The 21,305-nt window shown below is 34.9% G+C and overlaps 2 long non-coding RNA genes and 1 other non-coding gene across 7 annotated transcripts; 2 read left to right on the top strand and 1 right to left on the bottom strand.

Moving 5' to 3' along the window:
- Positions 1-2,925: 2,925 nt before the first annotated feature.
- Positions 2,926-2,997, bottom strand: TRNAQ-UUG (transfer RNA glutamine (anticodon UUG)). The gene has a single exon. It is a non-coding gene; the product is annotated as a tRNA-Gln (tRNA).
- A 2,637-nt stretch (positions 2,998-5,634) lies between these two features.
- On the top strand, positions 5,635-19,647 carry LOC127125938 (uncharacterized). Of its 5 annotated transcripts, none has more exons than XR_007804840.1 (5): positions 5,635-6,204; positions 6,374-7,175; positions 7,415-7,475; positions 7,805-7,940; positions 19,443-19,647. It is a non-coding gene; the product is annotated as an uncharacterized LOC127125938 (long non-coding RNA). The 5 variants fall into 5 exon arrangements; XR_007804839.1 differs by lacking the exon at positions 19,443-19,647 and adding an exon at positions 8,236-8,882; XR_007804838.1 differs by lacking the exon at positions 19,443-19,647 and having other exon boundaries at positions 5,635-5,957; positions 6,073-6,204; positions 7,805-8,880.
- LOC127125939 (uncharacterized) lies at positions 17,298-19,422 on the top strand. The gene is made up of 5 exons (XR_007804841.1): positions 17,298-17,411; positions 17,581-17,769; positions 18,285-18,382; positions 18,622-18,682; positions 19,012-19,422. It is a non-coding gene; the product is annotated as an uncharacterized LOC127125939 (long non-coding RNA).
- Positions 19,648-21,305: the final 1,658 nt, after the last annotated feature.

Genomic DNA, 21,305 nt, shown 5'->3' with positions numbered 1-21,305 from the left:
AATGGAGTTTATTTTTGAATTTCTCCAAGTTTCTTTTTGACGCTTCGATTTTCAACACTAACCGGAGCAAATCTCCACTCCGTTGGTAATCTTTTATCTCTTCCACACTTTTGCCATGAATTATTGGTTTTTTGCTTGTTGATTAATTTTTTAGTTACTGTTTTGAATGTTGCTTATTAAATAAACATTTATATTGTATAAAACACATAAACTTAAAAATAGTGAATTTTTAATTCTTAACCGTTAATTATATATGAATATATCATTAGAAGCGATTTTTCGTCACGATTCTGAATATGTGATTACTTTATCACAAATCATTATAACGAATGTGAATCGATCGATTATTTACATACTTTGTTTTTCACATTTTCACCCTATTCTTCAAAACTCGTGGCTCATTTGCAAAATTCGATCGCATATTTAGATTCCTTGCGAAAAATCGAGTTCGGTGATATATAATTTGCATATTAATTTTTTGATTTATTAATTTTTAGTATATCAAAACTCAAGATTGTGTGTAATTAAGTAATGAACAATTATTGATTAAACTCAAAACTCCCGGAATCGTGACGTGTCCTTTCTCTTTTTCCTTTTTTTCACTTTTCTAGACAGTGCCACATGTCACAGTATGACTGGTTCAACATGACATGTAAGACAAAATAACATATAAGACAAAACAGGAATAACACAAAACTGATTATGTGGGTCTTTTGGGTCATTCGGCCTTATTTTAATTGCTTCTTACACCCCCAATCTGAGCTCATTATTCCTTTTATTGTTGATTCATTTTGTTGTTTTTTGTTTAGTTTTATTTTTATTAATTATGCCATTTAGAGTTTTTTAGGATTAGTTTAATTAAGTTAGATTTTTATGACTAATTAGAATTAGGATATTTAATTAGAATAAAAATTAGGATTAATTAAAATATTAATTGTTATTTTTTAGTTTAGTTAGATTTTTAAAAATAATTAGGTTTCTTTGATTTGATTAAAATACTTTTCTTAGAACTTGATTAATTTTTAGATTTTAGTTAGGATATTGATTAGGATTTAATTTTATCCTTAAATTGAATATTCATGTGAAATGACCATTTTGCCCCTTAAAGGACTTATTTTACCATTTTAAATGCATGTTCCTTTAGGATTAAATTTTGACTTAGCATTTTAAATAGTTTTAATCTAGTTTTTGACTAACAAATGCATGTTCCGTTAGGATTAGAACTTGACATAGATTTTTTAATCAAGCCATGACCAATTGCATGATCCCTGAGGATAATTTGATTAATTTAAAACTGTTGGGTTAGGTCTTAACCTAGTTTTTCAAATTATTTCAAACCCTCCGACTCAAATTGATCAAAAGCAATTTTGATCAATTAAATCATTTGATATTGTATAATCTCACGGTCTAATTTGAGTGACCAAAAGACCTTTGGTCACTTAATAAGATTTTTTCTCTAAGTTATGGAGCTCGAGTCCTCAAGTCAAGATTTTCAATCAAGAATCCTCAGTCATACCAAGCAGTGGATAATACAAGCACATCAAAGGTGGCATCTTCAAGAGCTTGTCAAATCAAAGCTAGAATGATGTGGCACGAGCCTTAAGTAATAGAGAAGTAATGGGACTAGAGAATTCCTTCCCCCATTCTGAATATCTTTGGGTATGGGATGAATGATGCAATGCTCATTGTATTCACCTTTATTCATAGACTTTAGGTCAATTCAAATCATACAATTTATAAGCCTCTCTCTCTTAACAAAGTAATGCAAATGACTATATCAACAACTTATCAATCATGATTCAAGTTGTATGACATGGGCCTTAAGAAATGGAGACGGAATGAGACAACAGGTTTCTTACCCCTATTCTTAATGTCTTTGGGTATGGGACGCTTGACCCAGTTGCTCATCGTATTCACCTCCATTCATAGACTTTGGTGCAATTTGAATCGAAAGATTGATAAGGTCATTATCATTACAAGAAACAACCATAAAGATTCCCCTCCAGTAACTTGAAAGTTAAGGTGAGAATTACATGTCACGAGCTTTAAGTAGTAAAGAAAGAATGAGACTGGAGCTTTCCTACACTCATTCTGGATATCCTTGGGTGCAAGATGTTTAGCCCGTTGCTTCTCGTATCCACATTCACTCATAGAATTTAGTGTGGTTCTTATCCAATAACTATCAAGTCTACTCCATTCTTCAATCATATTCTTTTGCCTCCCCAATCATCTTGCTTTCAGCCCTAGTGGGCTGAACTACGAAAGCCCAAATTTCTTTATTGCACTATAAGGATACGTAGGCAGGAGAACCCAGTTTCTTTGCGAGCTACCCTACTTATTAATAAATCATTCTTCATTCATCAATGAATGCCATCTTTTTGAGGTCAACCATGATTCTCCTTTGACTCCTTGTACATCAATTTAGGACGATATAGCGGTAGTCCACCTCATCAATCGAGAGTTGTTTGGGTCATACCCCCAAACATTTAATTTAGTCTTTTTGGGTTTAAACACCACCTTGCTCTTCGATTTAGAGTTTATATCTTCTTGGATCCAAGATATTATCCTTCTTTGATCTTGAACTATTTGTTCCCCACCCAGGGATGTACTGCTTCCTTGTACACAATGATACTTTCTTTTCGGGCTCGCATATACCCTTTTAGGACGATTATTTCAGTCTTTTTTTTTGGCGTTACCCTATAGCGGAAGCTATGGTAGCCCATGTACTGGTAAATGTTTGTTTACTCTTTGATTCCAAGTTCCATCCATTTGTGCTAAATTCTTAACAATACCGGTTCAACAAAATAGTTCTCTTTATTAACTTGTTGACATAAATCTAATAAATAGTTCTCCATTCTTTAACATTATGACTTCCACGATAATTTTCTAACAAATGTCTATGGGTATAAAAATAATATTCATATTAGGTCCTACCGGGAGTCGAACCCAGGTCGCTGGATTCAAAGTCCAAAGTGCTAACCACTACACCATAGAACCACCACAGTTTTATGCTAATTCATTAATGTACACATGACATTATCCAAGGTGATCATAATCCAATGGTGATCATTCACCTACCAATTCTATATAAACATGTTATTTTTCTCATTTTTGGGGTTAACTAACCAAACTAAAGAAATTCACAATTAACCATTATTTTTCCACCATTTTTCTTCTATTCTCTCTCAATATTCATCTTCTCTCTCACCCTCACTAAAGTTCATCTTCATCACCATTTAGAACTTCACATTGAAGTTCTAAACTGGTGGAACTTAGCCATCAACAATTTCTATATTATCATCAACAATTATCAATCAACAATTCAAGCATTATCATCAAAAATTATACATCAATAATTTCTACAACAATCACCATCAAAAGTTTATCAAGATTTATCAACAATCATCATCCAAGATTCATCAATTCAATCTTATTCATTGTCGCACCTCGAAAAATGGGGATACGACTTTAAGCGAAGCGCGATCGCACGCTCGCAATGATGGACTGAACAGGGTCGCCACCGAACTTTATTTATTCCTAAAAAGGAAAGGGTAAATATCGATAAAACCCAAGACAAAATGACAATGATTATTGGTCGTCGCAACCAAATCAGGGTTCGGGAGTCGGTTACGCAAGGGGAAGGTATTTGCACCCCTCACGTCCTTTGTATTCAACGGGAACCGTTTAGTTAGTTTCGTTTGGAATGTTAGCTTATGTTAGTCTTCTCAAGTTATAATGAGGGAGAGAATAAAATAGAAGAGAGAAGAAATGTTTTTGGATTTTTAACGAAGGACTAAACCTAAGTTTTTTATTAGTGGGCCTAACAAGATTTACAAATCCTGCTCCTACGTATCTCAAAAGAGAAATCAAGGCTTACGTAGTTCTGGGTAGAAAAATGTTTGTTTGTTGGTCGATTTTAGCGAAAGCTATATTGTATTAATCGATAAAGAACATTGTTTTACCCAAAACAGGTGAGGAGTGGACGCATACCACACATCGAACGGATTTATAAATCTACATTCGGAAAAGCGTCACTTATCTCGACTCAACAATCGTGGCCGAAACATTGTTTTGTATCACCTTAAGACAATATTCTTTCATTTATGAAAAAGGTTTTTGATTAATCGCACGGCAGCGAGAAAGAGTTTGATTGGTTGGATTTATTTTGAGTGATGGCGAGAACTTAGATGAGCGAGATATCCATCTCGAAACCTAGTCTTAGGAGTGCACAGTATACACCATGTTCCATTTCCATCTTTATTGTCAAAAGTGTTTAATAAAGATTAAGTATTTTTAGGTTTGATTGAGAAAGGGTTTGAAGAAACCGCATTGACAATTTTAGACGACGGCGAGAGATAAGATATGTAAGGTATCCACCTTGAATCTTAATCTCAAGAGTGCACGGTATACACCATGTTCCATTTCCATCCTTACTGAAAAGGTGTTGAATAAGGATTAAGTATTTTTGAGTTTGAAAGACGGATATTTGAGAATGAGGTATAAGCCCTAAGATCAACAATTCAGGGTTCCATTGGAATGCTAGATTCCAATGGTCCATTTTCAATCGAACTATTTAAAAAAATTATTTGGACAACGAACATTTAATGAGAATCAACTATTCAAAGGGTTACGCCAGAATGCTTGGTCCCAACGGTCCTTCCCTTTGTCCAAGTTAATTATTAAGTGTTTTAAGAACGCAAGAAAAGAATGAACGGTTGATTCAAAACGTGAGACTCGGGACAAATTATTCGAGGATTCCCACCGGAATGCAAGATTCGAATGGTCCCCTTCTTTCGTTGTTTTAAAAAGGCATTTAATCGAGTTGTAAAGATAGTTTAAAAATAAAATTGTCATAGGGATAAAATTAATTTTACAATTTTATATGTATATCGAATTAATTTTATATATATATAATCGAGTTAATTTTATATATAATCGAGTTAATTATATATATATAAACGAGTTCATTTTATATATATAAAATCGAGTTCCTACCAGAATGCTAGATTCTAATGGGAGGAAATGGAATTAAATGTCGAAACTATGGAAAATTAGTGAAATTTAAAATCGAAAGTTTAGCGAGTTTGAAAGTGATTATTTATGTGTAAAAGTATGTACATAGATATTAATAACATAACTAAATTAATTAACACACAAAAATCGACTAATCGAACAAAAAAACAATATCGGAAATTCAACCATTAATTAAATCTAAAAGGTAAACATTTAAAAATGTAAACAACTAAATAACGATTAAAATAAAAATACAAAAGTAAAATAAATAGCAAGATACTATAAAAATTTAAATGATATAGTAAGCATAAAAATAAAAATATGGAGATATGCAACTCCCAAGTATCAAACCCATCCCGCTAAAGCAAGTGAACTTACTCACTCTCCACTAGGCCACTTATGGTCATTTACTATCTTAATAATAATTTGAATATGTAAACCAGAATAGATTAAAATATAAATTAAAATAAAAAAAAATCGAATGAGGTGGTCTGTTAATGGACAATTAATTGGAACAATGGAAGAATACCAAACGTGACCCTAGCCGCCTGGCTGTTGGGTTTGCAAAAAGATATTAATGGGTGATAAATTAATGGGGAACACAAAACGTCTTAAGTTTTTTAAATGATTTTGATATTTGTTTTTAAAAAAAAAAGGAAAAAAAAGTGATAGGTACTGTAACAGAACCCAGAAAGGTTCATCGTCCTCAATCTCCCTCAATCTCACTCGTCCTTTCTCTCTCAATCTCACTCCTCTCTCTCTCAATCTTTCTAAATCTAAGCCTCAAACCCTCTTCACCTCTCAATCTCGCTCACCAAACACGGAAAAAACTAGAGCTCTAAAGAGAATCGAATAAGAGGGCTCACCTTCGACGGTGACTCGGCGGCGATGGTGAACTTATGTCTTCCTCTCTTCGCTAGGATTCACGCCGTCACCAAAATCAGGTTTTGTTTTGGAAGATTCGGGTTGTTTCGCCTCCAAGATTAGGGTTTTTTTTTGTGGTCGATTCGATTTTAGGGTTTTCGTCGCCGCTCCTAAAAACTCCCCTCTTTTCTACAGCATCTGCCCCTTTTTATACCCAATCCGTTAGGGTTTTCGAGCTAGCTATGGAGATCAAAAAGGGAAACCTCTTGGAAGTGTTTTTAGGTGCTCAGTTTTTGATTGCTCTATTGATTGTTAAATTCGGAAAAGGTAAAACAGACCTACACTTTCTTCTTTGATTTTGTCTTAATTCTCTTTTGGGACTTTTGGCGAGTTTTAACGCCTTACCAACTTACTTGTGTTTTACTGCAGTGAAAATCGGAATGATTTTAAGGTCTTGAAAGGTAGCTTAATGACTGTTATGGTTTGGATTATGCAGGTCTTGCGCTTGGAGTTGCTGTGAGTAGGATTCTTTTTTGAAATGGTTTTGAGAACCAATCATGAAAGGCTTTCTTGTTATCAAAACCTCAGGGAGAAGTAAATTTAGAAGTGACCAGAGTTCCTTCAAATCATTCTGCAACGGTGTGCCTGTCAAAAGCATACGTCTTTGACAACGATACCTATTAAGGTCACGTGCTAAAACTGAATCTCTATTCTTCATTCTTTGTGCTTCATCAACCACAATATATTTCCAATCAATTTTTGAAAGTTTTGCCCGGTCATACATGATGAACTCATAAGTAGTCACCACAACATTAAACTTCAGAGCAGAAACTTGATGGAATAATTTCAATCGATAATCTTTCCCTCCAACATAAAAAATGCATGACACAGATGGTAACCACTCTGTTTGAAAGAAAATGATAGCAGCATTTTATTGCTCTGGTTTAGCAGTTATTTTTGAAGCTGCATAAACTGCTTCGGCACGGGCAAGGTTCTTCTTATATCATTCCATATCTTGTTCACCTAATTGTTGTCTGTTATAATCATAAACCTGAAAAATGCTTTGGGATACACGGTTTTTGTGTTGAATTGTTCCTAGAACCCTGACTTCAAATTCAAATTCTCTCTGATTCTTAGTGATTTTTCATTTCACTGCGGCCTGACTACTATCTTCTGAAGTTGTCTTATACTGTTCCATAGGTGCTCCTTCCATTATCTCAACAGCTGCACACACAGATCAAGCAGTCCATCACAATGTACTAGTTTGCCTCCCGCATTTCCTTCTTTTGATTCCTTAGGTAATTTCAGTCTTCACTTTATTAAGTATGCCATGAATTTGAGATGCAATCTTGTGATCATGACTCGCTGCAGTTAGGTTGCTGCTAGTGTATTAATGCATTTAGGCTGTTATATTTAAATGCAAATGGATTGTTTGTGATCTTGCTCATATGATCATGTTAACACACAAAATGGTGGTGTTTTCCTTGTTATGTACATGGCCTGTTATGCTATGCTGACTTTTGGTTTGAATTGGCAGGTTGACTCAAGGAATAGCATCTCAAAAACTGTTGTCTGCCGCAACCACAAGTTCATACATGGTAATAAGATATGCCCCTATCCCAAAAGATTAATCAAACCATGATAAAGCTCATCATCTTGTTCTTCACTTTTCAATTTTGTTGTTCATACTGCTCAACTGTCTCTCTAACCGAACATTTTTCATCTTTTGTCTCCGCAATTCATCGACAAGGCTTCCAATGCTCTGTTGGAGTTGAATCACCTGCAAATGCAGCTCTTTCTCTCTAGCTGTAACAAGTGTTACCTGCATAATATCAACTGCTCCTTCCTCTATTGATTCTGTATTCTTACCTGCATAAGATTGCTTTGTTAGATTGACATGCTTAACCTTCATTTCTTTCCGCTGCAGGTTTGTCAAGTTTGGAATTCTGCACGAAATTGCATTGGCCGCTGGTTGATTTTAATAGCAGGTGCTTGGCTTGTATCTCGATGAGGCTGAAGCACAATAGTCAGTTCAAGAATTTAACCGTTTTGAAATGACTTCGGTGGGTCTTAGTATGACGGTAGCCGTACATATATAATCCTGTACTTCCAAACTCCTTTGCTTTGTCAATAAGACCAGCTCTTCCAAAGAGATGGTCCATATAGGAATAGTGCTTAATCCTTGAATTTATTTGCGTAGACTTCTATCATTTGTCTAAATAGCAATTGTCCTTGTGCTACAAGACCGGAATGAATACAAGCTATTAAAACTACTACCATTGTTACATGATCTGGTTTAATATTATTATTGAACCGATGTACAATTTATTTGGCTTGTTTGGAAACCAAAACCTGCAGGTTTGAGGTCTGTTTAGATGTCGGCTATCAATGGGTGAAGGTCCTTCATCTAAAGAGATGCAAGTAACAGCAACAAGCTGAATCATCCACGGCTTATCTTTTTGGAAATGGAAAGTTAGAAGGATCCGATCAAAATAAGTAACATCGAGTGCTGCAGTGAGAGGCATATGCTGAGTTTGTGGTCGCAATTGGATGTAATTTTGTTCATGCCTTAATTCCACCTTTCTTTATGTACTGCAGGTCTTTTCTTGGCAGGGTGTTGGTTTGCCATCAAAGAAGTTTGAAAGGCTTAATGATGTACTATAAAGCTTTCTTTGGAGTTGGCTAGGAATTGTAGATTGTGTGTTTTATGTATTTTTTTTTATTGGAAACCTTATATATGGATGTAATTGGGTTAAATGGAATTTGAATGGTGTAATTGAATATTATAGTTGGAATTGAAAATTGTATGGTTTCAACGCAGTGGGTTTTGAATGAAGGTGGCATGATGAATATGTGATCCTAATGAAAAAGAATGAAAGTTGGAATGGAATTGGTTTAAAAGGTAACAAATGAACACCGTTCCAAGCGGTTTGAAAAATGTGAAAATGATATGTGAGACAAAAAGAATGGACTTTGTGAATTGAAAATGTAAAAATGTAATATACCTAATTTTTGTTGTAATTGGGTGCATGTATTTATATGGTGTAATGGGATGTAATGTTAAATGTAGAAATAATCATGAATAAATGTGGATTTTATGGAATTGAGATTAGCTTGTGATTGACTTTGAAAATTATTGGATTTAATCAAATGGTTTTAAGTTTGTGATAGACTCAAATGTTAGAAAGAATTTTAAATAGAATTTTGGACGCTAGCAAAGGTTTTCTTAAAGTATTAATTGAATGGATTTAAAAAAGTTAATTAAAACTTTCACAAATGTCAATTTGGAAAATTTCTCTTTGAAAATCAATTTGAAAATGTTTTGATTGAAATGTTCACGAATGTTAGTTGAAAAGTTCCTAAAAATGGATTTGAAATGATCAATGTGGAAATGCACTTAAAAAAAACAAATGAAACCCTTTGATGTGTATGTAATGTTTTGAATTAAATTGGATTAAATTCTACATGAATGGATTAATGAATGAAAGTTGAATGGTTTGTGGAAAATTAATAGATGAAGAAAAAGATGGTTTATAGAAAAAATGAAAAAAAGGTGTCTTAAAATTGTTAATGAACGGTTGACAATTTGTAAAAGATAGAAATTAAAAACGTTATGGAAATTCTTTGAATTATGAATGAATGAGAAAATGAATATGAATGGAGAAATACGGATGGAATCTCCGAACCTCGAATATATGAGAAAAAAGAAAAATGAATGACGGATGAAAAAAATTTCAGGACCAAAATCGGGGTATGACAGTTGCCCCTATTTAAGTATCTTCAACTAGAGAATATGAAGCAGGACACTCTTCATATGATCATAGTGGGAGATAGTTAAATACTAAGAAGACCCGGATTTTGATCCTGAATCCCTATGACATGATATGATATGATATGCGCTGATGCAAGATTCTCTTTTTTTGTAATTTTTATCTGCTAGGGATATGGTGAACCCTTAACAGGAGATGCTACTAGACAGACCAACCTGTGGGGAATGCTGATGGTCCACAGGGAGACAGACAAATGGTAAAAAAACAACTCGCCGGGGAAAACAATCCTGCTGAAGAGTCAGACACACACCGGGGAGTACTCAAAGTGAAATTTGATAAACGATACTCAGAATACAAGAGATTTCGATAGTAAGTTCACATATGACTTACTAAACCCGAATAAGGAAAAAATGCTACAACAGGTTCATATATGACCTGACAATGGAATAAAGTTCAACAACAGGTTCATATATGACCTGACAATGCTGGGGAATATCAAGAAGTTCTGACAGCAGGTTCAGATATGACCTAACAAACTCAGAAAATTTCAAGAAGAGTGTATCAACAGGTTCATATATGACCTGGTAATACTGGAATGAAAGCTCAACAACAGGTTCATATATGACCTGACAATGCTGAGGGATACCAAGAAGTTCTGACAGCAGGTTCAGATATGATCTAACAAACTCAGAAAAATTCAAGAAGAGTGTATCACCAAGTTCATATATGACCTGGTAATACAGGAATGAAAGCTCAACAGCAGGTTCATATATGACCTGATAACACTGAAACAATCATAGAGAAAGACTCTTCCAAACAGGTTTATATATGACCTGATAATACTGGAATAAAGCTCAACAACAGGTTCATATATGACCTGAATAAAGCTCAACAACAGGTTCATATATGACCTGAATAGCACTGAACAACAGGTTCATATATGACCTGATAATGGAATAAAGTTCAACGACAGGTTCATATATGACCTGAATAGCACTGAACAACAGGTTCATATATGACCTGATAATGGAATAAAATTCAACAACATGTTCATATATGACCTGACAATGGAATAAAGTTCAATAACAGGTTCATATATGACCTGAATGGCTTGAACAACAAGTTCATATATGACGTGATTATGGAATAAAGTTCAACAACAGGTTCATATATGACCTGAATAGCACTGAACAACAGGTTCATATATGACCTGATAATGGAATAAAGTTCAACAACAGGTTCATATATGACCTGAATAGCACTGAAAAACAGGTTCATATATGACCTGATAATGGAATAAAAGTTCAACAACAAATGGACTCTTAACCGTAAGTAATGGATTATAACCAACTTTTAACGGATATTGCCAACAACAATTGGACTTGAAAATGATTGCAAAAACCGGATGTTGGTTTAAGGGCACCAAATACAAACTGGAATTAGAGGTCAAAGGGTATATGATCAACAACAAGACCTAGGTCAATGCAAAATGAGCACGAAGTACATTTCGGCTATGCATGATTTGGATTTTTTTATGCATGATATATGAATGATCATGATATGAGAATGCTGACACTAGGCAGACTGGGAGTTTGTAGGGACTATTTATGGAGATCGTGATTCCTCAACACCGAGAACTCAACCAAATATTTTATCAAAGGAGAATTCTATCCAGCTTGATAGCCACAACTTAGCCAATGGATCCTTTTGGAGGATTAATGAATCGTGCTAGCATAATTTTCGGCCACTCGTCTTAAACTCAATAGTTGTTGACGTATGGCAGAATTTTTTTGAGCAGTTTGAAAGCACGAAGAAAGAGGTTCTGCCCCTCTGTGGCTCATCTTGCCCCAGTCTGTTGGGACTTTGGAAATGTTCACCTTAAAAGTGAGTTTGGAAACAACTTGCCATGAGACTACCTCGAGATGGCTTGCCCCAAGTGTTTGAAACTTGCAATGGTCCGAACTTGACTAACCAAATGTTGGAATGGTAGACTCTTGATTGACTGTCCTTTGGATAGTTGGACTCATTGAGCTCTAAGGTGGCTTGCCCCGGTCTGAGTCTTGAAACAAATTACTCTTGGCGAGATGACCCTTAGGGTGATTAGCTCGAATTAACTGATGCTCAAAGTGATTTGCCCATGACTAGACTTCTTTCACTTTATCAAGTTCCTCAACTGTATTTGGAATTTCTTTGATGCTAAGTGTTAACTCGCAAATAAGATTGTTCATTCAAAAATGGTAATTTTAATTCAATGCTTATGCAAAAATTTGAAATCAAAATTTATTGATATGAATGGGTGAAATATAGTAAGCGGGTCAATGATAAGAACACAATGGTGATCTAATCACTCACAGTACGCAAGTTGGTGCCATCAAATGATTAACAAAAATCGTTTGGAGTCACGTTAACACAACCTTGTTATAGTATGCTTTCAAAATAAACCTTGTCTCAATTAGGTCTTTTAAGGGTTGTAATGTGGCCTGGTTCACGGTTTTTTGAAACAAAAGGATATAAGGCTCAAAATTTATTTTTTTACCCACCCCTTCTTCTTTATGATCTCCAGTTCCTATGTTCAGTTAATTCAATACACGCATTCGACTTCGAAGGTGCAAAAGTGAAAATGAGGATTAAAGGTGAGATTTTCTTGAAATGGCAGTCACCTTATTTTGTTTTTGTTGAGGATTTAATGACCTCTTTTGATTGATTTTCTTTATCCCTGATTTTGCCTGGACCGCTTCTTTGAAGCTTTCGGTCCATCGGGACGCCCTGACTTTTGCCTAAGTCATTTTGTGGTATTTGACTTAACGAGATTTTTTTCAATCTCTTTTTTTTAAAAGGTGTTGACTGTCATATTATTGGTGGATAAGGATCAACTAACACTAATTTTAGCTTTTCTTAGCTTCTTTGGCACTTCAACAAGTGTGTGAAAGATAACATGTGGTTGAACCTATTTGGAGGGCGTACATATGGACGATTTTTTTTTTGAAAGATCGAATGCATGATCAAACTATCTGAACACAACTACCCTGCCCCAGGTTAAGATTAAGGGTTTTAGATCCGAAATAAACACCAACTTCTAGGCTCAAAGTGGTTGACTAGGGATTAACTCCTTATCTCTTTAGTGTTTGGGGATTTGAAACAATGCCTTACATCATCGACAAGGTTTTACTCAAAAGCATACCACAACAATTTCAGGTGTTTTATTTTCATCATCCTCCTTCCAATCTTTGTTAACACGTTTGATAAACAAAAGTGAATGAGAGGAGTATTTGTTTTTAACATAAATGAGAAACAAGTGAATACGAATGAATTAATTCAAAAGATGCATAAACATTTCATTAATCTTACCAATTCAAAGAAAACAACAATGCTTAAAAGCAATTATCAATCAACATGCGAGGAAACTCCAAAAGAGATGCTGAAACAACCAAATGATTGCCATTTTCAGGGAATGACTTCTTCAGACTTGATCCATTAACTTCGGGGGACACCCCTTGAGATCTTCGCACTTATTCGATTGATAGGTTAACATTTACCACCAAGCTTCCTTCTTGAAAGGCTGTGTACCTGTTGTCAATCAACTATTGTACTTTGGCTTTGAAAGCGTTGCAGTCTTCGGTTGAATGCCCTTCTGATCCAGCATGATATCCATATTGCACATTTGGGCCATACCCGGGTGGGTAAGGTTGTGGAACCGGCTTAAGAGACTTGGGAACCACCAACGAGTTTTGAATTAAAGGTTGGCACAGTGGGCTATATGTCATGAGGATTGGAAATCCAAGGCGATATCTCAATGCTCTTACCAGGAAATGATGATATCTCACTAGCCACATCCTTAACCTTTTCCTTGTGGTACAAAACCTTGAGGGGTTTCAGGGGTCCTTTCCCTTTCACATTACTTGGCCCAGAAATCAAGATATATGTGCTTGAACCTTCCTCCTCCAATGCTTCTTGAATTTTCCTTAGACATGGTTCTTTGTTCTAAACGCGTGTCAGGAATCACTTTGCCTTGAACATGGACAAAGGATGGATGAGTTTTTTGGTATTTTCGAGAAGTGATATGAAATGCATGATGACGAATGCAGATGCAATGGTATATGAATGGATGCAATGTATATTTTTTATGTTTTGGTATGCAAATAAAATGCAATCCAAGTAGTTAGAGTCTGGGATAACATGAGTAACTCAGAACATCTTACTAGGTAGGCTCCTTAACAGATAGTACTAGGATTTCTACCCATAAACCCACTCACGGGATAATTTCTACATTTTTGATAAGGTTCCCAGAGTCATGGACCATAATCATATTAACATCATAAAACAGGCTAGCCGCTTTACGACAAGAGTGACGAAAGGTCTCTTCTGAGCGGGGTTTTCATATTGGGTGCAAAAAGGAGAGGCCCTTGGAATCCATCATTACGCAACCACCAAAGAAGAAACGGGTTCTAAGAGGGGGTCCTAGAGTCATGAACCCTTCATGAATCAACGTCATGCGACATGCTAGCTGTCTTATAACGAGATCTACAAACAGGTCTACTCTAGGGGAGTCTTCATGCTAGGCACACAAGGAGTGGCCCTTGGGGACTAACACTACACAACTTCCAATTCTAACTTATGTGTTCTCTCTTCTTTTTCCAAAGCTCGGGTGTAGAGCTTTATTCATGATATCAAAATCCCAACACCCACACACACACACACACACACACACACACACACACACACCACACACACACACACACACACACACACACACACACACACATATATATATATATATATATATATATATATATATATATATATATATATATATATATATAAAATGCGATAAAACAGAGATAAAGAAAGCATATAACAAAGGAAGAAAAATAAACAAATAAAGCTAACACACATACGAAAACTAAACTGAACTAGGGTTGACTCACTTAGGGATGTTCCTGTCCCCAGCAGAGTCGCCATCTATCGCACCTCGAAAAATGGGGATACGACTTTAAGCGAAGCGCGATTGCACGCTCGCAATGATGGACTGAACAGAGTCGCCACCGAACTTTATTTAGTCCTAAAAAGGAAAGGGGAAATATCGATAAAACCCAAGACAAAACGACAATGATTATTGGTCGTCGCAACCAAATCAGGGTTCAGGAGTCAGTTACGCAAGGGGAAGGTATTAGCACCCCTCACGTCCGTTGTATTCAACGGGAACCGTTTAGTTAGTTTCGTTTGGAATGTTAGCTTATGTTAGTCTTCTCAAGTTATAATGAGGGAGAGAATAAAATAGAAGAGAGAAGAAATGTTTTTGGATTTTTAACGAAGGACTAAACCTAAGTTTTTTATTAGTGGGCCTGACAAGATTTACAAATCCTGCTCCTACGTATCTCAAAAGAGAAATCAAGGCTTACGTAGTTCTGGGTAGAAAAATGTTTGTTTGTTGGGTGATTTTAGCGAAAGCTATATTGTATTAATCGATAAAAAACATTGTTTTATCCAAAACAGATGAGGAGTGGACGCATACCACACATCGAACGGATTTATAAATCTACATTCAGAAAAGCGTCACTTATCTCGACTCAACAATCGTGGCCGAAACATTGTTTTGCATCACCTTAAGACAACATATCTTTCATTTATGAAAAAGGTTTTTGATTAATCGCACGGCGGCGAGAAAGAGTTTGATTGGTTGGATGTATTTTGAGTGATGGAGAGAACTTGGATGAGCTTGATATCCATCTCGAATCCTAGTCTTAGGAGTGCACGGTATACACCATGTTCCATTTCCATCTTTATTGGAAAAAGTTTTTAATAAAGATTAAGTATTTTTAGGTTTGATTGAGAAAAGGTTTGAAGAAACCGCATTGACAATTTTAGACGATGGCGAGAGCTAAGATAGGCAAGGTATTCACCTTGAATCTTAATCTCAGGAGTGCACGGTAAACACCATGTTCCATTTCCATCCTTATTGAAAAGGTGTTGAATAAGGATTAAGTATTTTTGAGTTTGAAAGACGGATATTTGAGAATGAGGCATAAGCCCTAAGATCAAAAATTCAGGGTTCCATTGGAATGCTAGACTCCAATGGTCCATTTTCAATTGAACTATTTAAGAAAATTATTTGGACAACGAACATTTGATGAGAATCAACTATTCAAACGGTTACGCCAGAATGCTTGGTCCCAACGGTCCTTCCCTTTGTCCAAGTTAATTATTAAGTGTTTTAAGAACGCAAGAAAAGAACGAACGGTTGATTCAAAACGTGAGACTCGGGACGGATTATTCGAGGGTTCCCATCGGAATGCAAGATTCAAATGGTCCTCTTCTTTCGTTGTTTTAAAAAAGGCATTTAATCGAGTTGTAAAGATAGTTTAAAAATAAAATTGTCATAGGGATAAAATTAATTTTACAATTTTATATGTATATCGAATTAATTATATATATATATATATATATATATATATATATATAATCGAGTTAATTTTATATATAATCGAGTTAATTTTATATATAAAAACGAGTTCATTTTATATATATAAAATCGAGTTCCCACCAGAATGCTAGATTCTAATGGGAGGAAATGGAATTAAATGTCGAAACTATGGAAAATTAGTGAAATTTAAAATCGAAAGTTTAGCGAGTTTGAAAGTGATTATTTATGTGTAAAAGTATGTACATAGATATTAATAACCTAACTAAATTAATTAACACACAAAAATCGACTAATTGAATAAAAAAAACAATATCAGAAATTCAACCATTAATTAAATCTAAAAGGTAAACATTTAAAAATGTAAACAACTAAATAACAATTAAAATAAAAATACAAAAGTAAAATAAATAGCAAGATACTATAAAAACTTAAATGATATAGTAAGCATAAAAATAAAAATATGGAGATATGCAACTCCCAAGTATCAAACCCATCCCGCTAAAGCAAGTGAACTTACTCACTCTCCACTAGGCCACTTATGGTCATTTACTATCTTAATAATAATTTGAATATGTAAACCAGAATAGATTAAAATATAAATTAAAATATAAAAAATTCGAATGAGGTGGTCTGTTAATGGACAATTAATTGGAACAATAGAAGAATCCCAAACGTGACCCTAGCTGCCTGGCTGTTGTGTTTGCAAAAAGATATTAATGGGTGATAAATTAATGGGGAACACAAAACGTCTGAAGTTTTTTAAATGATTTTCATATTTGTTTTTAAAAAATAAAAAGAAACAAATAAAAGGAAAAAAAGTGAGAGGTACTGTAACAGAACCCAGAAAGGTTCATCGTCCTCAATCTCCCTCAATCTCACTCGTCCTTTCTCTCTCAATCTCACTCCTCTCTCTCTCAATCGTTCTAAATCTAAGCCTCAAACCCTCTTCACCTCTCAATCTCGCTCACCAAACACGGAAAAAACCAGAGCTCTAAAGAGAATCGAATAAGAGGGCTCACCTTCGACGGTGACTCGGCGGCGATGGTGAACTTATGTCTTCCTCTCTTCGCTAGGATTCACGCCGTCACCAAAATATGGTTTTGTTTTGGAAGATTCGGGTTGTTTCGCCTCCAAGATTAGGGTTTTTTTTGTGGTCGATTCGATTTTAGGGTTTTCGTCGCCGCTCCTAAAAACTCCCCTCTTTTCTACAGCATTTGCGCCTTTTTATACCCAATCCGTTAGGGTTTTCGAGCTAGCTATGGAGATCAAAAAGGGAAACCTCTTGGAAGTGTTTTTAGGTGCTCAGTTTTTGATTGCTCTATTGATTGTTAAATTCGGAAAAGGTAAAACAGACCTACACTTTCTTCTTTGATTTTGTCTTAATTCTCTTTTGGGACATTTGCCGAGTTTTAACGCCTTACCAACTTACTTGTGTTTTACTACAGTGAAAATCGGAATGATTTTAAGGTCTTGAAAGGTAGCTTAATGACTGTTATGGTTTGGATTATGCAGGTCTTGCGCTTGGAGTTGCTGTGAGTAGGATTCTTTTTTGAAATGGTTTTGAGAACCAATCATGAAAGGCTTTCTTGTTATCAAAACCTCAGGGAGAAGTAAATTTAGAAGTGACCAGAGTTCCTTCAAATCATTCTGCAACGGTGTGCCTGTCAAAAGCATACGTCTTTGACAACGATACCTATTAAGGTCACGTGCTAAAACTGAATCTCTATCCTTCATTCTTTGTGCTTCATCAACCACAATATATTTCCAATCAATTTTTGAAAGTTTTGCCCGGTCATACATGATGAACTCATAAGTAGTCACCACAACATTAAACTTCAGAGCAGAAACTTGATGGAATAATTTCAATCGATAATCTTTCCCTCCAACATAAAAAATGCATGACACAGATGGTAACCACTCTGTTTGAAAGAAAATGATAGCAGCATTTTATTGCTCTGGTTTAGCAGTTATTTTTGAAGCTGCATAAACTACTTCGGCACGGGCAAGGTTCTTCTTATATCATTCCATATCTTGTTCACCTAATTGTTGTCTGTTATAATCATAAACCTGAAAAATGCTTTGGGATACACAGTTTTTGTGTTGAATTGTTCCTAGAACCCTGACTTCAAATTCAAATTCTCTCTGATTCTTAGTGATTTTTCGTTTCACTGCGGCTTGACTACTATCTTCTGAAGTTGTCTTATACTGTTCCATAGGTGCTCCTTCCATTATCTCAACAGCTGCACACACAGATCAAGCAGTCCATCACAATGTACTAGTTTGCCTCCCGCATTTCCTTCTTTTGATTCCTTAGGTAATTTCAGTCTTCACTTTATTAAGTATGCCATGAATTTGAGATGCAATCTTGTGATCATGACTCGCTGCAGTTAGGTTGCTGCTAGTGTATTAATGCATTTAGGCTGTTATATTTAAATGCAAATGGATTGTTTGTGATCTTGCTCATATGATCATGTTAACACACAAAATGGTGGTGTTTTCCTTGTTATGTACATGGCCTGTTATGCTATGCTGACTTTTGGTTTGAATTGGCAGGTTGACTCAAGGAATAGCATCTCAAAAACTGTTGTCTGCCGCAACCACAAGTTCATACATGGTAATAAGATATGCCCCTATCCCAAAAGATTAATCAAACCATGATAAAGCTCATCATCTTGTTCTTCAGTTTTCAATTTTGTTGTTCATACTGCTCAACTGTCTCTCTAACCGAACATTTTTCATCTTTTGTCTCCGCAATTCGTCGACAAGGCTTCCAATGCTCTGTTGGAGTTGAATCACCTGCAAATGCAACTCTTTCTCTCTAGCTGTAACAGGTGATACCTGCATAATATCAACTGCTCCTTCCTCTATTGATTCTGTATTCTTACCTGCATAAGATTGCTTTGTTAGATTGACATGCTTAACCTTCATTTCTTTCCGCTGCAGGTTTGTCAAGTTTGGAATTCTGCACGAAATTGCATTGGCCGCTGGTTGATTTTAATAGCAGGTGCTTGGCTTGTATCTCGATGAGGATGAAGCACAATAGTCAGTTCAAGAATTTAACCATTTTGAAATGACTTCGGTGGGTCTTAGTATGACGGTAGCCGTACATATATAATCCTGTACTTCCAAACTCCTTTGCTTTGTCAATAAGACCAGCTCTTCCAAAGAGATGGTCCATATAGGAATAGTGCTTAATCCTTGAATTTATTTGCGTAGACTTCTATCATTTGTCTAAATAGCAATTGTCCTTGTGCTACAAGACCGGAATGAATACAAGCTATTAAAACTACTACCATTGTTACATGATCTGGTTTAATATTATTATTGAACCGATGTACAATTTATTTGGCTTGTTTGGAAACTAAAACCTGCAGGTTTGAGGTCTGTTTAGATGTCGGCTATCAATGGGTGAAGGTCCTTCATCTAAAGAGATGCAAGTAACAGCAACAAGCTGAATCATCCACGGCTTATCTTTTTGGAAATGGAAAGTTAGAAGGATCCGATCAAAATAAGTAACATCGAGTGCTGCAGTGAGAGGCATATGCTGAGTTTGTGGTCGCAATTGGATGTAATTTTGTTCATGCCTTAATTCCACCTTGCTTTATGTACTGCAGGTCTTTTCTTGGCAGGGTGTTGGTTTGCCATCAAAGAAGTTTGAAAGGCTTAATGATGTACTATAAAGCTTTCTTTGGAGTTGGCTAGGAATTGTAGATTGTGTGTTTTATGTATTTTTTTTTTATTGGAAACCTTATATATGGATGTAATTGGGTTAAATGGAATTTGAATGGTGTAATTGAATATTATAGTTGGAATTGAAAATTGTATGGTTTCAACGCAGTGGGTTTTGAATGAAGGTGGCATGATGAATATGTGATCCTAATGAAAAAGAATGAAAGTTGGAATGGAATTGGTTTAAAAGGTAACAAATGAACACCGTTCCAAGCGGTTTGAAAAATGTGAAAATGATATGTGAGACAAAAAGAATGGACTTTGTGAATTGAAAATGTAAAAATGTAATATACCTAATTTTTGTTGTAATTGGGTGCATGTATTTATATGGTGTAATGGGATGTAATGTTAAATGTAGAAATAATCATGAATAAATGTGGATTTTATGGAATTGAGATTAGCTTGTGATTGACTTTGAAAATTATTGGATTTAATCAAATTGTTTTAAGTTTGTGATAGACTCAAATGTTGGAAAGAATTTTAAATAGAATTTTGGACGCTAGCAAAGGTTTTCTTAAAGTATTAATTGAATGGATTTAAAAAAGTTAATTAAAACTTTCACAAATGTCAATTTGGAAAATTTCTCTTTGAAAATCAATTTGAAAATGTTTTGATTGAAATGTTCACGAATGTTAGTTGAAAAGTTCCTAAAAATGGATTTGAAATGATCAATGTGGAAATGCACTTAAAAAAAACAAATGAAACCCTTTGATGTGTATGTAATGTTTTGAATTAAATTGGATTAAATTCTACATGAATGGATTAATGAATGAAAGTTGAATGGTTTGTGGAAAATTAATAGATGAAGAAAAAGATGGTTTATAGAAAAAATGAAAAAAAGGTGTCTTAAAATTGTTAATGAACGGTTGACAATTTGTAAAAAATAGAAATTAAAAACGTTATGGAAATTCTTTGAATTATGAATGAATGAGAAAATGAATATGAATGGAGAAATACAGATGGAATCTCCGAACCTCAAATATATGAGAAAAAAGAAAAATGAATGACGGATGAAAAAAATTTCAGGACCAAAATCGGGGTATGACATTCATCAAGATTATATATTCATGATTCATCTTCTATATTCATTCATCATCAAGAATAATTATCAAAGCTTGAAAGTTAATTGGATTAATGGAGTTTATTTTTGAATTTCTCCGGGTTTCTTTTCGACGCTTCGATTTTCAACACTAACTGGAGCAAATCTCCACTCCGTTGGTAATCTTTTATCTCTTCCACACTTTTGCCATGAATTATTGGATTTTTGCTAGTTGATTAATTTTAGTTACTGTTTTGAATGTTCCTTATTAAATAAACATTTATATTGTATAAAACACATAAACTTAAAAATAGTGAATTTTTAATTCTTAACCGTTAATTACATATGCATATATCATTAGAAGCGATTTTTCGTCACGATTCTGAATATGTGATTACTTTTTCACAAATCATTATAACGAATGTGAATCGATCGATTATTTACATACTTTGTTTTTCACATTTTCACC

This window comes from Lathyrus oleraceus, chromosome 3, assembly GCF_024323335.1.
Source record: "Lathyrus oleraceus cultivar Zhongwan6 chromosome 3, CAAS_Psat_ZW6_1.0, whole genome shotgun sequence".
NCBI classification, from domain to species: Eukaryota; Viridiplantae; Streptophyta; class Magnoliopsida; order Fabales; family Fabaceae; genus Lathyrus; species Lathyrus oleraceus.
This window is presented reverse-complemented; position numbering and strand designations above follow the sequence as displayed.